General features: G+C 36.9%; 1 pseudogene; it reads left to right on the top strand.

The window, feature by feature from the left end:
- The first annotated feature begins 1422 nt into the window (after nt 1-1422).
- Nucleotides 1423-1897, top strand: LOC116742242 (annotated as a pseudogene).
- The last annotated feature ends 22711 nt before the right edge of the window (nt 1898-24608 follow it).

Here is a 24608-nt window from a genome sequence, read left to right as displayed (position 1 = left end):
TCTGAGTTTTCCATCATAATCATATATTTCCCTCCCCTTCCCCCTCCCCCTTCCATTACTTTCCCATATGTTTAACAGATGCATTTTTTAAAAAAATGTTGACAGTGTTAGTTTTCTTTCAAAATAGTGGAACTTAACTCTTTGGCAGGGAGGGAGAGATTATCATAACCCTGCATTTTCCCATGAAAGCAATGAACCCATTCTCCAGAAAACTGTATATACAGAACCGAGAGTACAGAAATAAAACATAGAGCTATGGCCAATTGCTTTTTGACAAGGATGCCAATTCCACTCAATGGGAAAGAATAATCTCTTCCACAAATGGTGCTGGGACAATTGGATTTCTATGTGCAAAAGAATTTCATTGAACACCTACTTTATTTCATATACAAAAATTGACTAAAAATGGATCAACAATATAAGTGCTAAAAACTGTAAAATCTTAGAAGAAAACCTAGGGATAAATCTTCATGACCTTGGGATTGGCAATGGATTCTTCAATATGACACCAAAAGCACAGCAGCAACCACAAAAAAATAAGTTGAACTTTATCAAAATTTAAACATTTTGTGTATGTAGGACATTATCAAGGAGTTGAAAAGATAGCCTAAAGAATGAGAGAAAATATTTGCAAATCCTAGATCTGATAAACATTTAAAATTCAATATATTTAAAGGACTCTTAAAACTCAACAAAAAGACAAACGATGGGCAAAGGACTTGCATAGACATTTCTCCAAAGACATACAAATGGCCTATAAGAACATGAAAAGACATTCAACATCGTTAGTCACTAGAGAAAGGCAAATCAGAACCACAATAAGATATCATTTCACATGTACTAAGATGGATATAAGAAAATAAAATTTAAAAATGAAAATAATGAGTGTTAATGAGGATGTGGAGAAACTGGAATTTTGGTACATTATTGGTGGAAATGTAAAATGATGGAAAGGTAAAATGGGAAAACAGGTTGTTCCTCAAAAAACTAAATATAGAGCTGCCATATGACCTAGCCATTCCACTCCTAGGTTTATACTTCCCCCAGTTGAAAACAGGGATCCAAAAAAATGTTCAATGAAGCATTATTCACAATAGACAAAAAGTAAAAACAAACAAACAAAAAATGTGTCCATCAACAGATAAATGGATAAACAAATTGTGATATATACATACAACAAAATATTATTAAGCCCTAAAAAGGTATGAAATCCTGATGCACGCTACGACATGGACAAACCTTGAAAACATTGTTATAAATGAAATAATTGGATATAAAAGGACAAATACTGTATAATTCCAGTTAATGATATATCTAGAATAGGGAAATTCATAGAGACAGAAAGGAGGTTAAAGGTTACCAAGGGTTTCCTCTGGGCAGGAAGGGGAGGTGAAGGAATAGTCAGCAGTTCAGCCCAGGAAAATGGCCAGGAAGAAGCTGCAGAGGTTCCTGAGTGACCAGGGTGACAAAGAGCGTAGCCTGACCACAGAAATCCTGGATGTTTGGTCCCTTAGTTTTAATACCAGATTGAGGTGGTCTGGTATATGCTTTGTATGCAGCATTTTCTATTCTATCCTTGGAACTGGATTGCTATGGCTTCCTGGTGGCATGAAACTTTTGGCAGTGTTTTAGAGCCTGGGAACTAATCCTGCATGAGTCAGTATGAGTTTTTTAATGGGCTCTGTGAAGCAACTGATGAAAATATTTGAAACAAGATTGCCTGCAACAATTATTATTCTTTTTTGTTTGTTTCATATTTACACTGTGTGCTTATTTTTGGTGACATAAGAAGGGAATGAATATGTTGCAGTTCTTGTGAAGAGCCTAATATAGTCTATCATGCATCTTATATGCAAAAGATGCAGTCATGAAAGGCTATTTTTCTCTCCTAAGTTGAAAATCAGAAACTCTTTGAAAACAGTGTTTGAAAGTGTATGCTGTGGTTTTGGTGAAGTATGATTTTCTTGATACAATAATCATTCCAAAAAAATGCAATAATTTAAGACCATTTGTATTCTGCTACAAACTACATGGTTGAATAAACTTAAATGCTTGTAAATTTAAAAAATTTTTTTATACAGCAGGATCTTTTTAGTCATCAACTTTATACACAACAGCGCATACATGTCAATCCCATTCGCCCAATTCACCACACACCTCCCCCGCCATTTTCCCCTCTTGGTGTCCATACGTTTGTTCTCTACATCTGTGTCTCAATTTCTGCCCTGCAAACCGGTTCATCTGTACCATTCTTCTAGGTTCCACATATATGTGTTAATTTACGACATTTGTTTTTCTCTCTCTGACTTACTTCACTCTGTATGACAGTCTCTAGATCCAACCACGTCTCAACAAATGACACAATTTCGTTCCTTTTTATGGCTGAGTAATATTCCATTGTATATATGTGCCACATCTTCTTTATCCATTCGTCTGTCGATGGGCATTTAGGTTGCTTCCATGACCTGGCTATTGTAAATAGTGCTGCAATGAACATTGGGGTGCATGTGTCTTTTTGAATTATGGTTTTCTCTGGGTATATGCCCAGTAGTGGGATTGCTGGATCATATGGTACTTCTATGTTTAGTTTTTTAAGGAACCTCTATACTGTTCTCCATAGTGGCTGTATCAATCTACATTCCCACCAACAGTTCAAGAGGGTTTCCTTTTCTCCACACCCTCTCCAGCATTTGTTATTTGTAGATTTTCTGATGATGCCCATTCTAACAGGTGTGAGATGATACCTCATTATAGTTCTGGTTTGCATTTCTCTAATAATTAGTGATGTTGAGCAGCTTTTCATATGCTTATTGGCCATCTGTATGTCTTCTTTGGAGAAGTGTCTATTTAGGTCTACTGCCCATTTGGGGATTCGTTTTTTTTTTTTTTTTTTTTGTGGTACACGGGCCTCTCACTGTTGTGGTCTCTCCCGTTGCGGAGCACAGGCTCCAGATGTGCAGGCTCAGCGGCCATGGCTCACGGGCCCAGCTGCTCTACGGCATGTGGGATTTTCCTGGACCAGGGCACGAACCCATGTCCCCTGCATCAGCAGATGGACTCTCAACCACTGCGCCACCAGGGAAGCCCTGTTTTTTTTAATAATGAGCTGCATGAGCTGTTTATATATTTTGGAGATTAATCCTTTGTCCGTTGATTCATTTGCCAATACTTTTTCCCATTCTAAGGGTTGTCTTTTCGTTTTGTTTATGGTTTCCTTTGCTGTGCAAAAGCTTTGAAGTTTCATTAGGTCCTATTTGTTTATTTTTGTTTTTATTTCCATTACTCTAGGAGGTGGATCAAAAAAGATCTTGCTGTGATTTATGTCAAAGAGTGTTCTTCCTATGTTTTCCTCTAAGAGTTTTATAGTGTCCAGTCTTACATTTAGGTCTCTAATCCATTTTGAGTTTATTTTTGTGTATGGTGTTAGGGAGTTTTCTAATTTCATTCTTTTACATGTAGCTGTTCAGTTTTCCCAGCATCACTTATTGAAGAGACTGTCTTTTCCCCATTGTATATCCTTGCCTCTTTTGTCATAGATTAGTTGACCATGGGTGTGTGGGTTTATCTCTGGGTTTTCTATCTTGTTCCATTGATCTGTTTCTGTTCTTGTGCCAGTACCATATTGTCTTGATTACTGTAGCTTTGTAGTATAGTCTGAAGTCAAAGAGTCTGATTCCTCCAGCTCCGTTTTTTTCCCTCAAGACTGCTTTGGCTATTCGGGGTCTTTTATGTCTCCATACAAATTTTAAGATTTTTTCTTCTAGTTCCGTACAAAATGCCATTGGTAATTTGATAGGGATTGCATTGAATCCATAGATTGCTTTGGGTAGTATTGTCATTTTCACAATATTGATTCTTCCAGTCCAAGAACATGGTATATCTCTCCATCTGTTGGTATCATCTTTAATTTCTTTCATCAGTGTCTTATAGTTTTCTGCATACAGGTCTTTTGTCTCCCCAGGTAGGTTTATTCCTAGGTATTTTATTCTTTTTGTTGCAATGGTAAATGGGAGTGTTTCCTTAATTTCTCTCTCAGATTTTTCATCATTAGTGTATAGGAATGCAAGAGATTTCTGTGCACTAATTTTGTATCCTGAAACTTTACCAAATTCATTGATTAGCTCTAGTAGTTTTCTGGTGGCATCTTTAGGATTCTCCATGTATAGTATCATGTCATCTGCAAACAGTGACAGTTTTACTTCTTCTTTTCCAATTTGTATTCCTTTTACTTCTTATTCTCTGATTGCTGTGGCTAGCACTTCCAAAACTATGTTGAATAATAATGGTGAGAGTGGACATCCTTGTCTTGTTCCTGATCTTAGAGGAAATGCTTTCAGTTTTTCACCATTGAGAAGGATGGTTGCTGTGGATTTGTCATATATGGCCTTTATGATGTTGAGGTAGGTTTCCTCTATGCCCACTTTTTGGAGAGTTTTTATCATAAATGGGTGTTGAATTTTGTCAAAAGCTCTTTCTGTATCTATTGAGATGATCATATGGTTTTTATTCTTCAGTTTGTTAATATGGTGTATCACATTGATTGATTTGTGTATATTGAGGAATCCTTGCATCCCTGGGATAAATCCCACTTGATCATGGTGTATGATCCTTTTAACGTGCTGTTGGATTCTGTTTACTAGTATTTGGTTGAGGATTTTTGCATCTATATTCATCAGTGATATTGGTCTGTAATTTTCTTTTTTTGTAGTATCTTTGTTTGGTTTAGGTATCAGGTGATGGTGGCCTCATAGAATGAGTTTGGGAGTGTTCCTGCATGTGCAATTTTTTGGAAGAGTTTGAGAAGGATGGGTGTTAGCGCTCTCTAAATGTTTCATAGAATTCACCCGTGAAGCCATCTGGTCCTGGACTTTTGTTTGTTGGAAGATTTTTAATCACAGTTTCAGTTTCATTACTTGTGATTGGTCTGTTCATATTTTCTATTTCTTTCTGGTTCAGTCTTGGAAGGTTATACCTCTCTAAGAATTTTTCCATTTCTTCCAAGTTGTCCATTTTATTGCCCTAGAGTTGCTTGTAGTAGTCTCTTAGGATGCTTTGTATTTCTGCAGTGTCTGTTGTAACTTCTCCTTTTTCATTTCTAATTTTATTGACTTGAGTCCTCTCCCTCTTTTTCTTGATGAATCTGGCTAATGGTTTATCAATTTTGTTTACCTTCTCAGAGAACCACTTTGAGATCTCTGGAGAGCGATCTCTGGGAGAGCTTTTGTCGTTTGATATTATGTGGAGCTGGGAGGTCTCTGGTGGACCAATGTCCTGAACTCGGCTCTCCCACCTCAGAGGCATAGGCCTGACAGCTGGCTGGAGCACCAAGATCCTGTCAGCCACACAGCTCAGAAGAAAAGGTGGGAAAAAAAGAAACAAAGAAAGAGAGAAAGATAGAAAGAAAGAAAGAAAGAAAATAAAGTTATTAAATAAAAAATAAATAATTATTAAAAAATATTAAAGAGTAATTAAAAAAAAAGAAAAGAATGAAGAGAGCAACCAAACCAAAAAACAAATCCAGCAATGATAACAAGCACTAAAAACTATACTAAAAAAAAAAACCCAAAAACAAAAACAAAAAAAAAATGGACAGACAGAACCTTAGGATAAATGGTGAAAGCAAAGCTATACAGACAAAATCACACAAAGAAGCATACACATACACACTCACAAAAAGAGAAAAAGGAAAAAATTATATATATCGTTGCTCCCAAAGTCCACCACCACAATTTTGGATGATTCTTTGTCTATTCAGGTATTCCACAGATGCAGGGTACATCAAGTTGATTGTGGAGATTTAATCCACTGCTCCTGAGGCTGCTGGGAGAGATTCCCCTTTCTCTTTGTTCACACAGCTCCTGGGGTTCAGCTTTGGATTTGGCCCTGACTCTGTGTGTAGGTCACCTGAGGGTGTCTGTTCTTTGCTCAGATAGGATGGGGTTAAAGGAGAAGCTGATTCGGGGGCTCTGGTTCACTCAGGCCGGGTGGAGGTAGGGGTATGGATGCGGGGCAAGCCTGCAGCGGCAGAGGCCGATGTGACGTTGCAGCAGCCTGAGGTGCGCCGTATGTTGTCCCAGGGAAGTTGTCCCTAGATCACGGGATTCTGGCAGTGGCGAGCTGCACAGCCTCCCTGGAGGGGGGGTATGGATAGTGACCTGTGCTCACACACAGGCTTCTTGGTGGCGGCAGCAGCAGCCTTAGCATCTCATGCCCGTCTCTGGTGTCCGTGCTGATAGCCGTGGCTCACGCCTGTCTCTGGAGCTCGTTTAGGCAGTGCTCTGAATCCCCTCTCCTCACGCACCCCAAAACAATGGTCTCTTGCCTCTTAGGCAGTTCCATACATTTACCCAGACTCCCTCCCGTCTAGCTGTGGCGCACTAGCCCCTTCAGCCTGTGTTCACGCCGCCAGTCCTCTCCCTGCGATCCGACCGTAGCCCAAGCCTCAGCTCCCAGCCCCCACCCGCCCTGGCAGGTGAGCAGACAAGCCTCTCGGGCTGGTGAGTTCTGGTCGGCACCGATCCTCTGTGCGGAAATCTCTCTGCTTTGTCCTTTGTCCTCTGCACCCCTGTTGCTGCGCTATCCTCTGGTCTGAAGCTTCCCCTCCTCCACCCCCCGTCTCCGCCCACGAAGGGGCTTCCTAGTGTGTAGAAACCTTTCCTTCTTCACAGCTCCCTCCCAGTGGTGCAGGTCCCATCCCTATTTTTTTGGTTCTGTTCTTTCTTTTTTCTTTTGCCCTACCCAGGTATGTGGGGAGTTTCTTGCCTTTTGGGAAGTCTGAGGTCTTCTGCTAGCGTTCAGTAGGTGTTCTGTAGGAGCTGTTCCACATGTACATGCATTTCTGTTGTATTTGTGGGCAGGAAGGTGATCTCCACGTCTTACTCTTGTGCCATCTTGAAGGTCTCTCCTCTGTTAAGTTTTAATAACCGTATTTTCATACACACCAAAAGAAAAATATGCTTTTTAAAATATAAGTACTCTGTTGTTTTTTTTTAAAGAAGATGTTGGGGGTAGGAGTTTATCAATTAATTTTTATTTTATTTTTGCTGTGTTGCGTCTTCGTTTCTGTGTGAGGGCTTCCTCTAGTTGTGGCAAGCGGGGGCCACTCTTCATCACGGTGTGCGGGCCTCTCACTATGGCGGCCTCTCTTGTTGTGGAGCACAGGCTCCAGACACGCAGGCTCAGTAGTTGTGGCTCACGGGCCTAGCTGCTCCGCGGCATGTGGGATCCTCCCAGACCAGGGCTCGAACCCGTGTCTCCTGCATTAGCAGGCAGATTCTCAACCACTGCGCCACCAGGGAAGCCCATCTGTTAAGTTTTAATAACCCTAGTATAAGATTTAAAATATTTTATGCACAACTCAGAAACTTTTTATACTGTGAGCCAATGATGTAAGAAGAGCAGCTCTGGCCTTTTATTAGCAGTTATGATTTGTAGCAATCTTTATTGCCAATTTTCATAACTCTCCTTCCTCTTTTTTTCTTCTTTTCTTTTCTTTCGTTTTCCCTCCTACAATCAAATCTTGAACTAGAGAGTTTGGCTCCTGGGATCAATCTCCACCAGACAACATGACGCAAAACTTCCATCTTGTCCCACACTTAAGCTTTCCTGTCCGGAATTCAATCATATATAACACACATGGCTATTTCAAATTCAATAGAATTTGAAAAAAAAGTTTGCTTCTGAGGAGACACTTGCTGTATACTAATAGGTATTATTTGAGGCTAGAAATATTGGAATTTAGAAGAACCCCTTGATAACTTCTCTTTTTCATATGTAACCAGGTTATTGAGGAATCTGAATGGTAGGTGTAGGATATAAACAAGGTATTAATCGGTTTTTCATCAACCATTGTCTTCAATTCCATTTTAGATTTTCCTTCTTGAGTCCTGAGTCCATCTGAGTAGATATGACAGCTTTATGTGTCAATTAGTCTGAGTCAAATAAACTCATTCTCACTTCAACTGAAAGACTTTATTTCCCCATTTTTCCTGCCTCTGAGATTGAGCTGACCTACAGTGTGGATGGTATAATCTGTTCTTTCATTCTTGCTATCCTCTTTACTTGTATTCCTGGCTCCTACTGGGGTAAAGAAGGCATGGAGGAAAGAGGAGTAATCATTTGGAGCCTGAGGTGCTGTTACAAGTATTTAAAAGCTGAATTTCTTTTGGATGGAACTTGTGGGCTTATGAAAATGTCTATTGGCATCCTTATATTGAACAGTTTATGATATGGAAGTATACTCCGTCTAACCACAGAAACCCTTCTTTAGCTCTCTCCACTTCACCTTCACCCACAGGTATACACTCTAATGTCTCACTGCTGAATCTCCTCACTGTGGAGGATGCCTTCTTTGACAAGTTCCTCTAAAGAAACTTTGGGTGAAGCTAATTTCCTGACTTTCCACTGGTACATGGGAATGTACCGCGCTAGAAATTGGTTGTGTATCAAACCCATTTCCTTTCCTTTCTGCAAACAAAGCTATTCTGCATTTCCCAGATTTCTTTGAATCTGATATGGATATGGTTGAGTTCTAGCCAATGAAATGTGAGTGTAAGTGCCATTTCCAGGCCTGGCGCACTAAAACTTCCTATCTACAGTCCTCCATGTTCTTTTCACATCTGCCTAGATGAGCACAGAGACCTTGGAAGGAGCCTTTGAAAATAATGGAACCACAAAATAAAATAAATCTGGATCCAATTAATGAAAAGCTCCTTTGTAATTTTCATAAGCAAGAAATAAATTCTATCATACTGGAAGTATAATACACTTTGGAGCTTGTCATAGCAGCTAGCAGTACTTTAACTAATTCACACATGCCTTCTAGCTAGGCTTCTCTGTTTTAGCAGATAAAAATAAAAGGCATCAACTTAAATTTCAATTTCAGATAAACAAGAAATCATATTTAAAATAAGTATGTCCCATGCAATTTTTAGGACATGTTTACACTCGACATTATTTGTTGTCTAACTGAAATTCAAAATTAACTGGGTACCCTGTATTTTATGTCAACCCTAATTCTTACTCCACTAAAAATGGACTTATATGGCACTCCCAATGCTTATCTCTTGTCATCTCATTTTATGTGGTTATTCCATCTGGAATCTAATTTTCAGAAATGTGTAGAAGAGAACCAGCTTTCAGCCTCTACATTCACATATGCCTTGAAACTCCAAGGGGATACCTGGCAGTCTCACCAAAAACTCTTCTACCGAAGTCCACCTTGACACAAGTTTCTCCAGCTCAGCAACCATCCATCTGGGGGATGTTACGTGAGCCTTGCTTTCAGTAGGCTCCCCAATTTCTATGCATGATTTTCTTGGAGCCCAATTAGCTTTGTCTGGGAGAGAAAGTACCACCATGTTTCTTAATAGTAACTGAACACTAAGAATTCTTTCCTCTGACAAATTTGAGCCATTTCTTAATTTGGCTTAGAAGGAGTAATGGGGGTAAGGAAGCAGAAGGTCTGGTCAAATATTAGTAAATCCTGTGACTATGTGTCTCAAAGCTCCTCTTCAGAATGTGGAGAAGCTTATTAGCTAATGTTCTTTTTTATCTTCAGCAGGAATTCTGAGACAATGGAAAAGATTCCATTCTATTACGATCCACTGAAGTTCCATTCAATTACATATCTTTAGATGATCCCCCAAATTGGGAAAATGCAGTCATTTATTTGCATACACTTAATTTCACTTCCAAAAGACAGCATTAGACAATCAAATGTAAAATAATATTTCTTTTGGCTAACATAATTTTATGTCCTTGAGTTCACATCTTCAATAAATTAAGGTTATCAATTGGCTCAGAGTTTACCAAACTCTTTGGAAACCCACATACTATGTGGTCTGTGCTTTTGTTAAGTGCTTTGTATTATTCTTTCTTGTGTCATTATAATACGATATTTGGCAAAATATAACACTAAATATTAGGCTAGAGTTTTGTTTCTTCATTTGTTTTAAATAATTTGACATATATTTCCCCCAAAGTTTGATTTCTAAGAAGGGTATTATATTTCTTCAGTAAGTGCAGTACAAATTAGTGCACTGAAAGAGTATTTAATAAAATAATTTTTTCAGGGTTAAAAGGAAATAATGCCTCTGAAAAATGACAGCAACACAAATTTTCAAATCAGTTTGAAGAAAATGAAGTATTATTTAAAAATAATATATGAGAGAGAAGAAACTGAAACTCCAGCAAAACTGATTACAAGGTGGACAAACGACAAGCTTAGGTCAGAGACAAACATATATAATACTACTTTTAAGTTTTCAGCATCAGTTCCATCCATGAGTAGAAAAATGAAAGTAGAAAAGGAAAGGGATGCAAATCACATAATCATTTTATGTTATTTATATCATACAATGTTCTGTTTTCTCAATCTAATTTTCTGTAATTAGTATCAGAAAAATTTGGTTTAATAATACAATACCGTTTATTATAGGATAGATGCTAAAAACAAAAACAAAATGTATGGTGATCTAATATCTATTTAGCAAAAAGGAAGGAAGCCATTCAAAGGAAATCAAATTTGATATTTTACATGTTTCACTCATTATGAAGAAAATATTGAAAACATCTGCAAAAAATGGTAAATAAAACAGAATGTATGGAGCTTTATTCTTAACCCTACATAAGTAATATTAGTTTAGAACAGGGCTGGCAAACTTTTTCTGTAAAGGTCCAGATGGTAAATATTTTAGGATTTGTGAGCCTTAAGGTCTTTAAAGCAACTGGTCAACCCTGCTGTTGTAGTGAGAAAGCAAAGAACACATAGATGAATAAGTATGGGTGTGTTTCAATAAAACTATATATAACTCCAGACTGTTGGTTAGGTTTGTTCCAAGGGCCAGAGTTTGTCCACCTCTGTTCTAGAATAAGTACATAATGTATTATTGCCACTCTCAAGCACAAAGACTGTCTTCTGACCCTGATTAACTTCTCGGTTTGCAAATAATTGCGAGTTCTTGTTCATGCCAGTGTTAATGTCACAGCAAGCCTTGCCCTCTCTTTGAAAGTTATGATTGGTATATTGAAAGGCCTATTAATTTCTTCAGAGCTAGAGATTTTAAAGAGAATGGACTCTAAATCAGATCTAATCATTTGCCAAGCTCCTTGTGGTTTTAAACTGATGAAAATGTTGAGACAACAAAGTCTACTATTCAAAAGCAAAATGATTCTTTCTAGAAGGATTATGCTTTTCTTAATTCATTTGGTTTTATTTTTAATTTGATTCAGGGAGAATTCAAGTACAGGACCTAGGTAATTTTGCTTTCAACAGTTGAGCTTTCTTGTCAAATATTTATAATTTATTTACATGCAATAAAAGGCATTTTAATTAATTATCATACTTTTGGCTGGAGCTTTCTCTGCCTAGCAGATCACTTCCTTGAAATGACTTTCCTGATGCACTGTTTCATTCATGGGATGAATAGTATTATGACTTGAATAGTATTATGACTTGAAAAATAGTATTATGGGATGAAAAGTATTATGATGGCCAGGCACATCTGTCTCCACCTCTGAATCCCAAATGTATGTAATTCATTTTTCACTAATTCATAAAAATTCAACAGCTATTTGTGGAGACCTAGTGTGTACAGCATGTACTTGATGTTAAGCATTGGATGAATTTTGGCTACATATATAGACAGGGTTGAGTTGCTATTTGTGAAATCAATTAAAAAAAAAAGCATAAACCCTCCAACTGAATAAAAACACAAAATAAATTGTATGCTTATGCGTAAGGAAATATTTCTAGCATCAATATCTTAAACCACCCAGGGTGAGATAATGACAAATCCTATGGGAACTGAATGCCCTTTTGAAGATTTCTAGTGAACTTTGTTCAAGTAGAAAACTTTGGACTAGTTTCCAAAGTTATTTAAAGATTTAGATGTCTCAGTTTCAATTTTCTCTTTCTCTGGTCCCCCTAGAGACAAATCCTTGCTGCATTTTATTCTGTCTCTGAGCCACTTTTGGTTTGGTTTCTTTTTTTTTTTTTTAACAGCTTTATTGGAGTATAATTGCTTTACAATGGAGGGTTTTCATCATAAATGGGTGTTGAATTTTGTCAAAAGCATTCTCTGAATCTAATGAGATGATCATATGGTTTTTCTCCTTCAATTTGTTAATATGGTGTATCACATTGATTGATTTGCATATATTGAAGAATCCTAGCGTTCCTGGGATAAACCCCCATTGATCATGGTGTATGATCCTTTTAATGTGCTGTTGGATTCTGTTTGCTAGTATTTTGTTCAGGATTTTTGCATCTATGTTCATCAGTGATATTGGCCTGTAGTTTACTTTCTTTGTGACATATTTGTCTGGTTTTGGTATCAGGGTGATGGTGGCCTCGTAGAGTGAGTTTGGGAGCGTTCCTCCCTCTGCTATATTTTGGAAGAGTTTGAGAAGGTTAGGTGTTAGCTCTTCTCTAAATATTTGATAGAATTAACCTGTGAAGCCATCTGGTCCTGGGCTTTTGTTTGTCAGAAGATTTTTAATCACAGTTTCAGTTTCATTACTTGTGATTGGTCTGTTCATATTTTCTATTTCTTGCTTGTTCAGTCTTGGAAGGTTGTGCATTTCTAAGAATTTGTCCATTTCTTCTAGGTTGTCATTTTTATTGGCATAGAGTTGCTTGTAGTAATCTCTCATGATCCTTTGTATTTCTGCAGTGTCAGTTGTTACTTCTCCTTTTTCAATTCTAATTCTAATGATTTGAGTCTTCTTCCTTTTTTTCTTGATGAGTCTGGCCGATGGTATATCACTTTTATCTTCTCAAAGAACCAGATTTTAGTTTTATTGATCTTTGCTATGGTTTCCTTCATTTCTTTTTCATTTATTTCTGATGTGATTTTTATGACTTCTTTCCTTCTGCTAACTTTGGGGGTTTTTTTGTTCTTCTTTCTCTAATTGCTTTAGTTGTTAGGTTGGGTTGTTTATTTGAGATGTTTCTTGTTGATTAAGGTAGGACTGTATTGCTATAAACTTCCCTCTTAGAACTGCTTTTGCTGAAGCCCATAGGCTGTGGGTCGTCGTGTTTTCACTGTCATTTGTTTCTAGGTATTTTTTGATTTCCTCTTTGATTTCTTCAGTGATCTCTTGGTTATTAAGTATTGTATTGTTTAGCTTCCATGTGTTTGTGTTTTTACATATTTTTTCTTGTAATTGGTATCTAGTCTCATAGCGTTGTGGTTGGAAAAGATACTTGATATGATTTCAATTTTCTTAAATTTACCATGGCTAGATTTGTGACCCAAGATATGATGTATCCTGGAGAATGATCCATGAGCACTTGAGAAGAATGTGTATTTTGTTGTTTTTGGATGGAATGTCCTATAAATATCAATTAAGTCCATCTTGTTTAATGTATCATTTAAAGCTTGTGTTTTCTTATTTTCATTTTCACTGATCTGTCCATTGGTGAAAGTGGGGTGTTGAAATCCCCTACTATGATTGTGTCACTGTCGATTTCCCCTTTTATGGCTGTTAGTATTTGCCTTATGTATTGAGGTGCTCCTATGTTGGGGGCATAAATATTTACAATTTTTATATCTTCTTCTTGGATCGATCCCTTGATCATTATGTAGTGTCCTTCTTTGTCTCTTGCAATAGTCTTTATTTTAAAGTCTATTTTGTCTGATATGAGAATTGCTACTCCAGCTTTGATTTCCATTTGCATGGAATATCTTGTTCCATCTCCTCACTTTCAGTCTGTATGTGTCTCTAGGTCTGAAGTGGGTCTCTTGTAGACAGCATATATATAGGTCTTATTTTTGTATCCATTCAGCAAGCCTGTTTCTTTTGGTTGGAGCATTTAATCCATTCACGTTTAAGGTAATTATTGATAAGTATGTTCATATTGCCATTTCATTAATTGTTTTGGGTTTGTTTTTGTAGCTCTTTTCCTTCTCTTGTGTTTCCTGCCTAGAGAAGTTCCTTTAGCATTTGTTGTAAAGCTGGTTTGGTGGTGCTGAATTTTCTTAGCTTTTGCTTGTCTGTAAAGGTTTTAATTTCTCCATCAAATCTGAATGACATCTTTGCTGAGTAGAGTAATCTTGGTTGTAGGTTTTTCTTCTTCATCACTTTAAATATGTCCTGCCACTCCCTTATGGTTTGCAGAGTTTCTGCTGAAAAATCACCTGTTAATCTTATGGGGATTCCCTTGTGTGTTATTTGTTGTTTTTCCCTTGCTGCTTTTAATATGCTTTCTTTGTATTTAATTTTTGACAGTTTGATTAATATGTGTCTTGGAGTGTTTCTCCTTGGATTTATCCTGTATGGGACTCTCTGTGCTTCCTGGACTTGATTAACTATTTCCATTCCCATATTAGGGAAATTTTCAACTATAATCTCTTCAAATATTTTCTCAGTCCCTTTCTTTTTCTCTTCTTCTTCTGGGACCCCTGTAATTAGAATGTTGGTGCGTTTAATGTTGTTCCAGAGGTCTCTGAGACTCTCCTCAATTCTTTTCATTCTTTTTTCTTTGTTCTGTTCTTCAGTAGTTATTTCCACTATTTTATCATCCAGGTCACTTATCCGTCCTTCTGCCTGTTATTCTGTTACTGATCCCTTCTAGAGAATTTTTAATTTCATTTATTGTGTTGTTCATCACTGTTTGTTTTCTCTAGTTCTTCTAGGTCCTTGTGAAATGTGTCTTGTATTTACTACATTCTATTTGCAAGACTTTGGATCATCTTTACTATCATTATTCTGAATTCTTTTTCAGGTAGACTGCCTATTTCCTCTTCATTTGTTAGGTCTGGTGGGTTTTTGCCTTGCTCCTTCATCTGCTGTGTGTTTTTCCGTCTTTTCATTTTGCTTAACTTGCTGTGTTTGGGGTCTGTTTTTTGCAGGCTGCAGGTTCATAGTTCCTGTTGTTTTTGATGTCTGTCCCACTGGCTAAGGTTTGTTCAGTGGGTTGTGTAGGCTTCCTGGTGGAGGGGACTAGTGCTTGTGTTCTGGTGGATAAGGCTGGACCTTGTCTCTCTGGTGGGAAGGTCCATGTCTGGTGGTGTGTTTTGGGGTGTCTGTGGCCTTTTTATGATTTTAGGCAGCCTCTCTGCCGATGGATGGGGTTGTGTTCCTGTCCTGCTAGTTGTTTGGCATAGGGTGTCCAGCACTGTAGCTTGGTGGTCATTGAGTGAAGCTGTGTCTTGGTGTTGAGATGGAGATCTCTGGCAGTTTTTCGCCATTTGATATTACATGGAGCTGGGAGGCCTCTTGTGGACCAATGTCCTGAAATTGGCTCTCTCACCTCAGAGGCACAACCCTTATGCCTGGCTGGAGCGGCAAGAGACTTTCATCCACATGGCTCACAATAAATGGGTGAAAAAATAGAAAGAAAGAAAGAAAGACGGAAGATAAAATAAAATAAAGTAGAATAAAAGAAGTTATTAAAATAAAAAATAATTATTAAGGAAAAAATATTTAAAAGTAATTAAAAAAAGAAAAAAAAAGGACAGACACAACCCGAGGACAAATGGTATAAAAGCAAAGCTATAAGACAAAATCACACACAGAAGCATACACATACACACTCACAAAAAGAGAAAAAGGGGAAAAAAAAAAATATATCTTTGCTCCCAAAGTCCACCTCCTCAATTTGGGATGATTCGTTGTCTATTCAGGTATTCCACAGATGCAGGGTACATCAAGTTGATTGTGGAGCTTTAATACGCTGCTTCTGAGGCTGCTGGGAGAGATTTCCCTTTCTCTTTGTTTTCACAGCTCCCGGGGCTCAGCTTTGGATTTGGCCCTGCCTCTGCGTGTAGGTTGCTGGAGGGCGTCTATTCTTCGCTCAGACAGGACGGGGTTGAAGGAGCCGCTGATTCCTGGGCTTTGGCTCACTCAGGCCGCGGGGAGGGAGGGGTATGGATTGCGGGGTGCAGGGCGAGCCTGCGGCGGCAGAGGCCGGCGTGATGTTGCACCCGCCTGAGGCTCGCCGTGCGTTTTCCCGGGGAAGTTGTCCCTGGATCCCGGTACCCTGGCAGTGGCAGGCTGCATAGGCTCCCTGGAAGGGAGGTGTGGAGAGTGACCTGTGTTCACACACAGGCTTCATGGTGGCGGCAGCAGCAGCCTTAGCGTCTCATGCCCGTCTCCAGGGTCCGCGCTTTTAGCCGCGGCTCGCGCCTGTCTCTGGCGCTCCTTTAGGCGGCACTCTTAATCTCCTCTCCTCGCGCACCACGAAACAAAGAGGCAAGAAAACGTCTCTTGCCTCTTCGGCAGGTCCAGACTTTTTCCCGGACTCCCTCCCGGCTAGCCGTGGCGCACTGACCCCCTGCAGGCTGTGTTCACGCCGCCAACCCCAGTCCTCTCCCTGCGCTCCAACCGAAGCCCGAGCCTCAGCTCCTAGCCCCCGCCCACCCCGGCGGGTGAGCAGACAAGCCTCTTGGGCTGCTGAGTGCCGGTCGGCACCCATCCTCTGTGCGGGAATCTCTCCTCTTTGCCCTCCACACCCCTGTTGCTGCGCTCTCCTCCGCAGCTCTGGAGCTCCCCCGCTCCGCCAACCGCAGTCTCCGCCCGCAAAGGGGCTTCCTAGTGTGTGGAAACCTTTCCTCCTTCACAGCTCCCTCCCAGTGCTGCAGGTCCCGTCCCTATTCTTTTGTCTCCCTTTTTTCTTTTGCCCTACCCAGGTACGTGGGGAGTTTCTTACCTTTTGGGAGGTCTGAGGTCTTCTGCCAGCGTTCAGTGGGTGTTCTGTAGGAACTGTTCCACATGTCGATGTATTTCTGATGTATCTGTGGGGAGGAAGGTGATATCTGTGGCTTACTCTTCCGCCATCTTGAAGCTCCTCCTGGTTTGGTTTCTTAAGTGTAACAAGAAGAATTTGGGGGCTAAAATTACGTGCTCATAAGTACTGTCATGTATAGACTTATCAGATGCTCACCAAACTTCTGTCTTCCTATCTCCTATTAAAGTGCAACTTACTCTCATTATTCACGGTAGTTATATTTTATAAAGTTGCTGTGAACACCAAATTAGTGAACCTTGAATCACATTGCTCTTAGGGGAGATTCAGGGTTAGATTTCTAGGAGTTGCTGTCACATTGTTTGTCAATCAATCAGTACAGAGCCTCATTTTATGTGTGTTTTTTTTGATACTCTATGCATGTCTACAAATGAGCATGAAACTGCTTTGAATATTGTTTTGGGGGTTACAAAAACATTTTAGTGAATAGGTGAATTTGTTAAGATGGAATCTGTAATTAGACTGACTGTACTTTTGTCCTATTTTCTTCCTTTATGTTTTCTACTTAGTTTTTTTTTCAAGTTATAACAAGATGGAAAGGAAATAAATCCTTTTTAGTATTTGATTTATATGTTTTCTCCACTTAATTTGGCAGGATGTATAACTATTATTCTTATACTGATATATTAATATTTATTGATACTTATTATGAGGGCTTACTTTCCCACTTGGTAAGGAATAGAAAGAAAAGCTGACCAGTAGATATAGCAGGCAATCATATACAATTTGTCTTAAGGTGCAACTCTCATAAGGTGATATTAAGAAATGGAATAAAATGTATTATTGAATTGCCTTACAATATATTTAGCTTCTGCTTAAATGATGCAAATCTGTACAAACTTAACTCCAGTAATAATAATTTCTGACTATTTTAAGTAATGTATTTTCAAAGTCCAAATTCTATGCTACATAAAAAATAATTATGTCCACACGTGGTTAAGTCTTCTTCACATGCTAGAAAAAGTTATGATTATAAAATTTGAGTTTATTAAAAGTATATGGTACCATATTTTTATTTTTCCTAAGGAAACCTTAGAATATATCCACAGTTATTCTGTTCAGATCAGAACCAAACAAAATAACATAATGCTTGGCACATAGTAGGTGCTCAACAAATGTTGGCCAAATAAATGAGCAAATGACTCAGTTTATAAATATTACTACCTAAAGAATTAGGAAAGATTTATCCTCCAAAATTCATCACTCTAGGGATTTAGAACCCTTTAAAAAAACTTTTTTTAATACCTTTATTTTTTCCTATAATGCTGATTTCAACATACTTTGACAACTAATCTCATGGAATAACAAATAATCATATTTCACTATAAATCACTATGAGTTAAAAAAACACAAAACACTGTTTTGGCTTTTCTATGCAATTCCAATATCATTACCAGCTTACTGACATCTAACTAGCTAACCATTCAGTTTATGTCTCTATACTTTCTCATTAACTTTACATTCTTCTTCTAGTCCAAGAAAAAATGAAATCAATACAAATAAGTGATAAATCAATAAAAGAACATTACTAGAAAATCCGTAAATATTTGGAAATTAAAAAATAGATTTCTACAATAATGTATGGGTCAAAGAATGAATTAAAATGAAAATGAGAAAATATTTTGACCTGAGTGACAACAAAACATTATATATTAAAACTCTGGAGTGCAATGAAAACTATGATTCGAAAATATGTATAGCCTTGTGTCAGAAAAGGTGAATAGATAAAGATTAATGAGTTAAGCATTGCTTTAAATACCTTGGAAAAATTTCGGCAAATGACACCTAAAGAAAATATAAGGAAATAAATGACAAATATAAACCCCAAAATTATTAAGATGGAAAACAAACAGACATTATACAGCCCTAACAAAATTAAAAGCTGATTCTTTGAAAAGACAAAAACATTGATAAGCACCTGAATAAACTGAAGAATAATAAAAAACAAAGGAGACATAACAATCAATAAGAGGAATGGAAAAGGAAACATCACTAAAAATCTTACAGTCATTTAAAAAGTATCATTTATAATAACTTCAAAAATATTAAAAGAGCAAAACAAGAATAAATTTCACTAAAATGTGCAAGATCTTTACAAAGATACACATAAACTATAATGAACAGAAAATGTAAAAAAAAAACCACCCTTAATATTAAATAAAACTGTTCATGGATTGAAAGATTAAATACTGTGAAAGGTCAGTTCTCCTCAAATTGATTGGTAGATTCCATGCAATCTCAACCAAAATCTCAACATCTTTTTCCAGAACTTGAAAAGCTTATTCTAAAATTTATATAGAATTAAGATTCAAGACTAGCAGGACAGTCTGAAGTAGAAGAAAAAAAGGAAGAACTTGCTCTATTAAATATTAAGACTTTTTTTTTTTTTTTTACAAAACTAGTGTAGTTATGACAGTTGTTGCTGGAAGGATAGACACATAGAGAAATGAAGCAGAATTAGAGTTCATTAACAGACAAACATAGACAATATATAACAAAGGTAAATTTTCAGAGCAGTTGGAACATAATAGGTATTTAATGAACCATGTTCGATTAGTCAGATATGCAAGTGAAAAAAAGGTAAAGTAAATTTAACCCCTACCTCACACTCTATACTGAGTGGACTGAAACTCTACATGTGAAAGGGAAATCAATAAGTCCACTATAAAATAATATAGAAAAGTGCCTCCCTTTTTGAGGAGTTAAGGAAACATTTCTTTAAAAGAACACAAAAGATAACTAACCATAAAGGAAAATATTCATAAGCTAGAGTACTTTGAAATTAAGAAATTCTGTTTATTCAAAGACACAACTGAGATAGTGAAAAGACAAGCCACAGTGTAGGAGAAGATATTTACAATACATATAATAAAAAGTGCCTATTTTCTGAAAATATAAACTTTACATAGTTAAGAAAAAATAGAAATTTTAAAAGAAAAATGGCTGTAAGAAATAAAGTCACTTCAAAGGAGAGTTTATAAAAATGCCGAAGAAACATTTAAAATGTTGCTAAATCTCATTGATACCCAATTAACAATAATTACAAAAATGTAAGTTAATCAAGAAGAAGATATGATTACATCACTACCAGAATAGTTAAAAACAGCATTACTAATAATGCCATGTGTTGACAAACATGTGGATCACCATAACTCCACACACTGTTGATATGTTTCAGCTACTTTTGAAAACTATATGATATCATGTACTAAATAGAACAGATACTCTATGATCCTTGAAAATCAACAAGAAAGAGGTTCACTTGCTCAAGGAAATGACGTTCCCAATAAGTAGATGAAACTGTGATATGTTTTTTACTGGGTTATCTGTAAAAGGAATTCTCATTACCAGACAAGAGTGGGGACTGAAAGGAGAAATTTTCTAGTTCCATTTAATAATGGAAGACAGTTCTAAGCAATGAACTGCTGGTGTGAAAGATTCATGCATAGCGTAGAACTATCACTAAGGCATGAAATATCAATTTGTCAGAAAATTCCTGCTGACTTTCAACAAAGGTTGCAAAGCCTTCCGCAACATGTGACTCAACTGGTGAAAAAATAAAACCGTTAGCTTAGACAAATAGGAAATGCTAACAAAACTTTCTCTGCCATAACACAAAATTATACTGAAAATGCCCAAGCTGATTGGGTCATATATCATTTATGCCTTAATAAGTCTAAAGTAGTACCAGAAATAAGTCTAATAAAAATTGTGTCCTAAGAAGGCAGTTTGTCAAATTTTAATTTTTTTTCTCTTTAAGTATTTCATAAAAGAATTCTGCACATTACAAACACTGGCATCTTAGATTTGATGATGTTCCATGTGATGTTGCCTCCCTATGATAATTCTCATATATATTCATAAGACAAAAAATATACATACAGAAAAATATTAAAAGTATTTTTAAGAATTTCATGTTAATTATAAGATCCTTCTGCGTTTCTGTACTTAAAAGTTTTAATCCTGGGCACGCATCAAAAAGTCTAAAATCTGACCGATGCTAAGGGACATGGAAGGAGGCTTGCTTGTAAAGGGATCTCTGATGACTTAAATGTCTAGAGCCACTGTTCCCAGCAAATTGGTTCAAAAATCATCAGTGTATCAAGGTTTAGAGACCCAACCTCAAAATTTCTGATTCTACCTCTCAGATATAATTTGGAAATTTGCTTTTAAAGAACTACACAGGTGATTCTGATGCAAAATTAGGTTGGGGAACTACTACTGCATAGCACATTAAATGATTTTCCATAACATGAGTAGTACTCATGTCAAATTAAGAGGTGATTACACACAATAGCCACAATTTTTTGAACATCTCCTGGACAGTACTAGCCACTAGACTCATTTAATTTACAGAAATAATGAAGTAGATATTAAAACTGTTTTTATAGATATGTACTCTTACTCTAGAGTTATCTTTATGCTTATGCCAACAAATTTGTCAGCAATTAGAGATCATATTTTAATTATGAACTTTATGTTGTACTTAAAAGTCAATAGCCCACACACTCTATTTCTTCCTTCTTGTTTTCTGTATTTGGGCTAAGTCTGACTTTGCAAAACAAAAACAAAGACAAGAGCTATTATCGATTCCCTGTGAATTTTGTCTTGTACATCAAGCTTATTAAATAATGGGAAACATCATTCAGGCTACTCAGATGACTTTGAATATAGGGAAGGACATTTCATTCCTTCAATGTAGCATGCAACATTATAGCAAAAAAGAAAAAAAAGAGTAAAAGCAAATTTCAAAAATCACTCTGATAATTTTTTCTCTATCCCAAGTTTTTTTAAAACCAATTTTTAAATTATTCCATGCTTTCTATAGTAATGACGCAAAGGAAATGTGGATATTAAGCATAGTTTTTAAGCCACAAAAATAATTAAAGAATTTAATATAGAATATACTCTAATGCTTGTTTTGAGCAGACTTTGAATAGAGTAGAAGATATCTTCTTATGTTTTCATTGAGATAAACTTTAAGAGCAGTGTTCTCAGACAAGATAAATACAGAGACAAACAAATAAAGGTGAACAATATTTAATAACTTCGCTGGAAATTATGTCACTTCATAATATGAGAAATTTACGTGACCAAGAAATCATTGTGGTCCAAAAAGCTTTTCTTATCCTTTTATTTAGTAATATGAAAATGCATTACGATCCCAGGTGTTCTATGCATTCTTACTTCATTTGGTCAGTGAGGAACGGATATAACAAGTTCTCACATAAAGAAACATGAAATCTTATTCTTTTGCCTGCTAACAAATATGTGATAATTTAATTTGTTATTATTTAGTCTAGGATGAGATGGACAGAAGTGTTTTCTTTTTATTGCCTATAAAGAATCGTTTTGGGGCTTCCTTCGTGGCGCAGTGGTTAGGAATCCGCCTGCCAATGCAGGGGACACGGGTTTGATCCCTGGTCCTGGAAGATCCCACATTGCCGCGGAGCAGCTAAGCCCGTGCGCCACAACTGCTGAGCCTGCGGTCTAGAGCCCGCGAACCACAACTGCTGAAGGCCTTGCGCCTAGAGCCCATGCTCTGCAACAGGAGAAGCCACCGCAATGAGAAGCCCGCGCACCACAATGAAGAGTAGCCCCTGCTCGTCGCAACTAGAGAAATCCCGCGCACAGCAACGAAGACCCAATGCAGCCAAAAATAAATAAATAAAATAAATAAATTTATTAAAAAAATAATAGTTTTGATTATACAATTAATAAAGTCAATGAAATTTCAAAATTTTCAAAATAAACTAGTTTTCAAAGTAAGTTGATCTTAGCTTGTGAGTAAAAGCTACTGACTATAAATTAATTTCATGTATTCACTTCAAAAGAACCAGCAGGACTTCTAATTGGAAACAGTTGCTGGGGGTGGGGGGAGAGGATTGATACACAAATGTGTAAGGCATGAGGCCTTGCTGTGAGTTGTCACCTGGGTGAACCAATGTGCCAGTTACTTCATTGCTTCTTACTGATGCTCTGCTTTACTCTGATGGATTTCTCCCTCGGGAACAGTATGTTCTTTAACAATAATTAAACCATGGAAGAGGTATGATTTTGAAATGAAAACTGTCTTTATTCCCAACTTCCTATCCTATAGTATATCTGATTTCAAAATTTCCAACAAAACCCCAAATTTCTAACGTCACACTTGTACTTTAGTGTTTCTTTCTTCTTTGTCTTCTTTCTTTCTTCCTTTCTTCCTTCCTTCCTTCCTTTTTTCCTTTCTTTTCTCTCTTTTGTTATACATTATTCTTGGGTATGGTCAAAAACCATGTTTCACTTCATTTAGTATGCAGAAAAAAATCAATTCTCTCCTTTTCTTTCAGAAAATAGTATATGCTGAATGAGTAGGGTGAGGAAAATTTCATCTTTGCACCTCAAGGGCTCTTTTCCTAAGCAAGGTGTTATTCATACTGATATAAATTGAGTCAATTCTTTGTCTATGAAATCTGTTGTAGTTTGTTCTTTATTCAAACAATATATTTCCTTCATCACAAGAAAATAATGGTCAAGATTGGAACTAACATGGGACCAGAAAAAACACAGTTCAAATATGCTCCCAAACTTGCCCTTGGGCAAGTGAGTTTCATGCATCTGCGTCTGTGCCTTTGATAAATGCAGAGGAGCCACAGGGAAAGGTAAATAAGTCAGATATCTTTGCTTCTGGAAAAGTTCTTCTTTGTTCATGTAATGTGGGTTTCACACTATTCTCTCAGGGATATATAAGTTTGTGTGCAGTCCCTTTCCTTACTAAGCATTCATTAAGCTGATTACCAAATGCATGCATTTTAGTGTTTACAGTCTGAGATTTTTATTGTTTTTCCAACTCTGGATTGCTATTTTTATGAAGCCACAAAAGCACCTCTCAAAGGAGAGTTAATGGACTAGTTTTGCCTGTTTTCTAGTTCAGAAGAGTATTCCCCATAGGGAAAAATCATAGTTTCATTAACCATTGCTGGAGCACTTTCCTGCTTTAAAATGTTGCCTTGGGACTTTTAGTGGGTGTCTGTGAAGAAAAGTGACAGAGGATTTGATGCCATTAAGTCTAACCTTCACTTCTTGGGTATAGCTGCTGCTCATTACAGAATGTCATTGTACACTAGGTTGAGGAATTTTCTCTCCTCCCTGAGGGCTCTCATGTAGGGGTAATAACGGGTCTTGATTTTTTACCTCCTTTATGAAACTAGCAAACTGATATCTGGAAGGAGACTTTAACAATCTAATGAATGACATGTTATAATTATGCTGAAACCACTGGTCCCATGTTAACTTTTCATCAGTCACTATGTTACTGTAGAACTCACTAAAGTTGAAATGCAGATAATAGGGAATAGACTGATTGTGAGTCTCTATTAGTCAAAAATTATATCAGCAGCTGGAAGAATGAATTTTTAATTTTTTAGAAACATTGCTGTGATAGTATTATGACTTTTAAACTTCCCTTTAAATCTTGTAGGATATCTCTGACAATTTTACTATTTTATAATCTTATGGCTTTGTAAAATTTTCCATTTGTCACTTTGACTCCATTACTCCATTAGAGAAGAATGTGTTGACGGAATAGGTACACTGGTAAGTCATTTGTGAGTAAATTGTAACATTACCCAATTTGTAATATTCAGACCAAATATTGTAGATCCTCATTCCTTACACTGGATATTTGAAATGTGGGCTAAGTTATAATGAATGTGACTGTATCAGATATAGATTAATAAGCATAAGATATATCATAACTAACTTATTATGAAAAGTATCTTCATATTGGTGATCTGTTTCTTCTCTATTTTTAAAAATTTATCAGTCTGGCTAGAAGTTTATCAATTTTATTAATTATTTTAAAAAGGATCAATTTTTG

The sequence above is a fragment of the Phocoena sinus genome, chromosome 17, assembly GCF_008692025.1.
Source record: "Phocoena sinus isolate mPhoSin1 chromosome 17, mPhoSin1.pri, whole genome shotgun sequence".
Taxonomy (NCBI): domain Eukaryota; kingdom Metazoa; phylum Chordata; class Mammalia; order Artiodactyla; family Phocoenidae; genus Phocoena; species Phocoena sinus.
The sequence above is the reverse complement of the archived record's forward strand: the minus strand, read 5'-3'. Positions and strand labels throughout refer to the sequence as shown.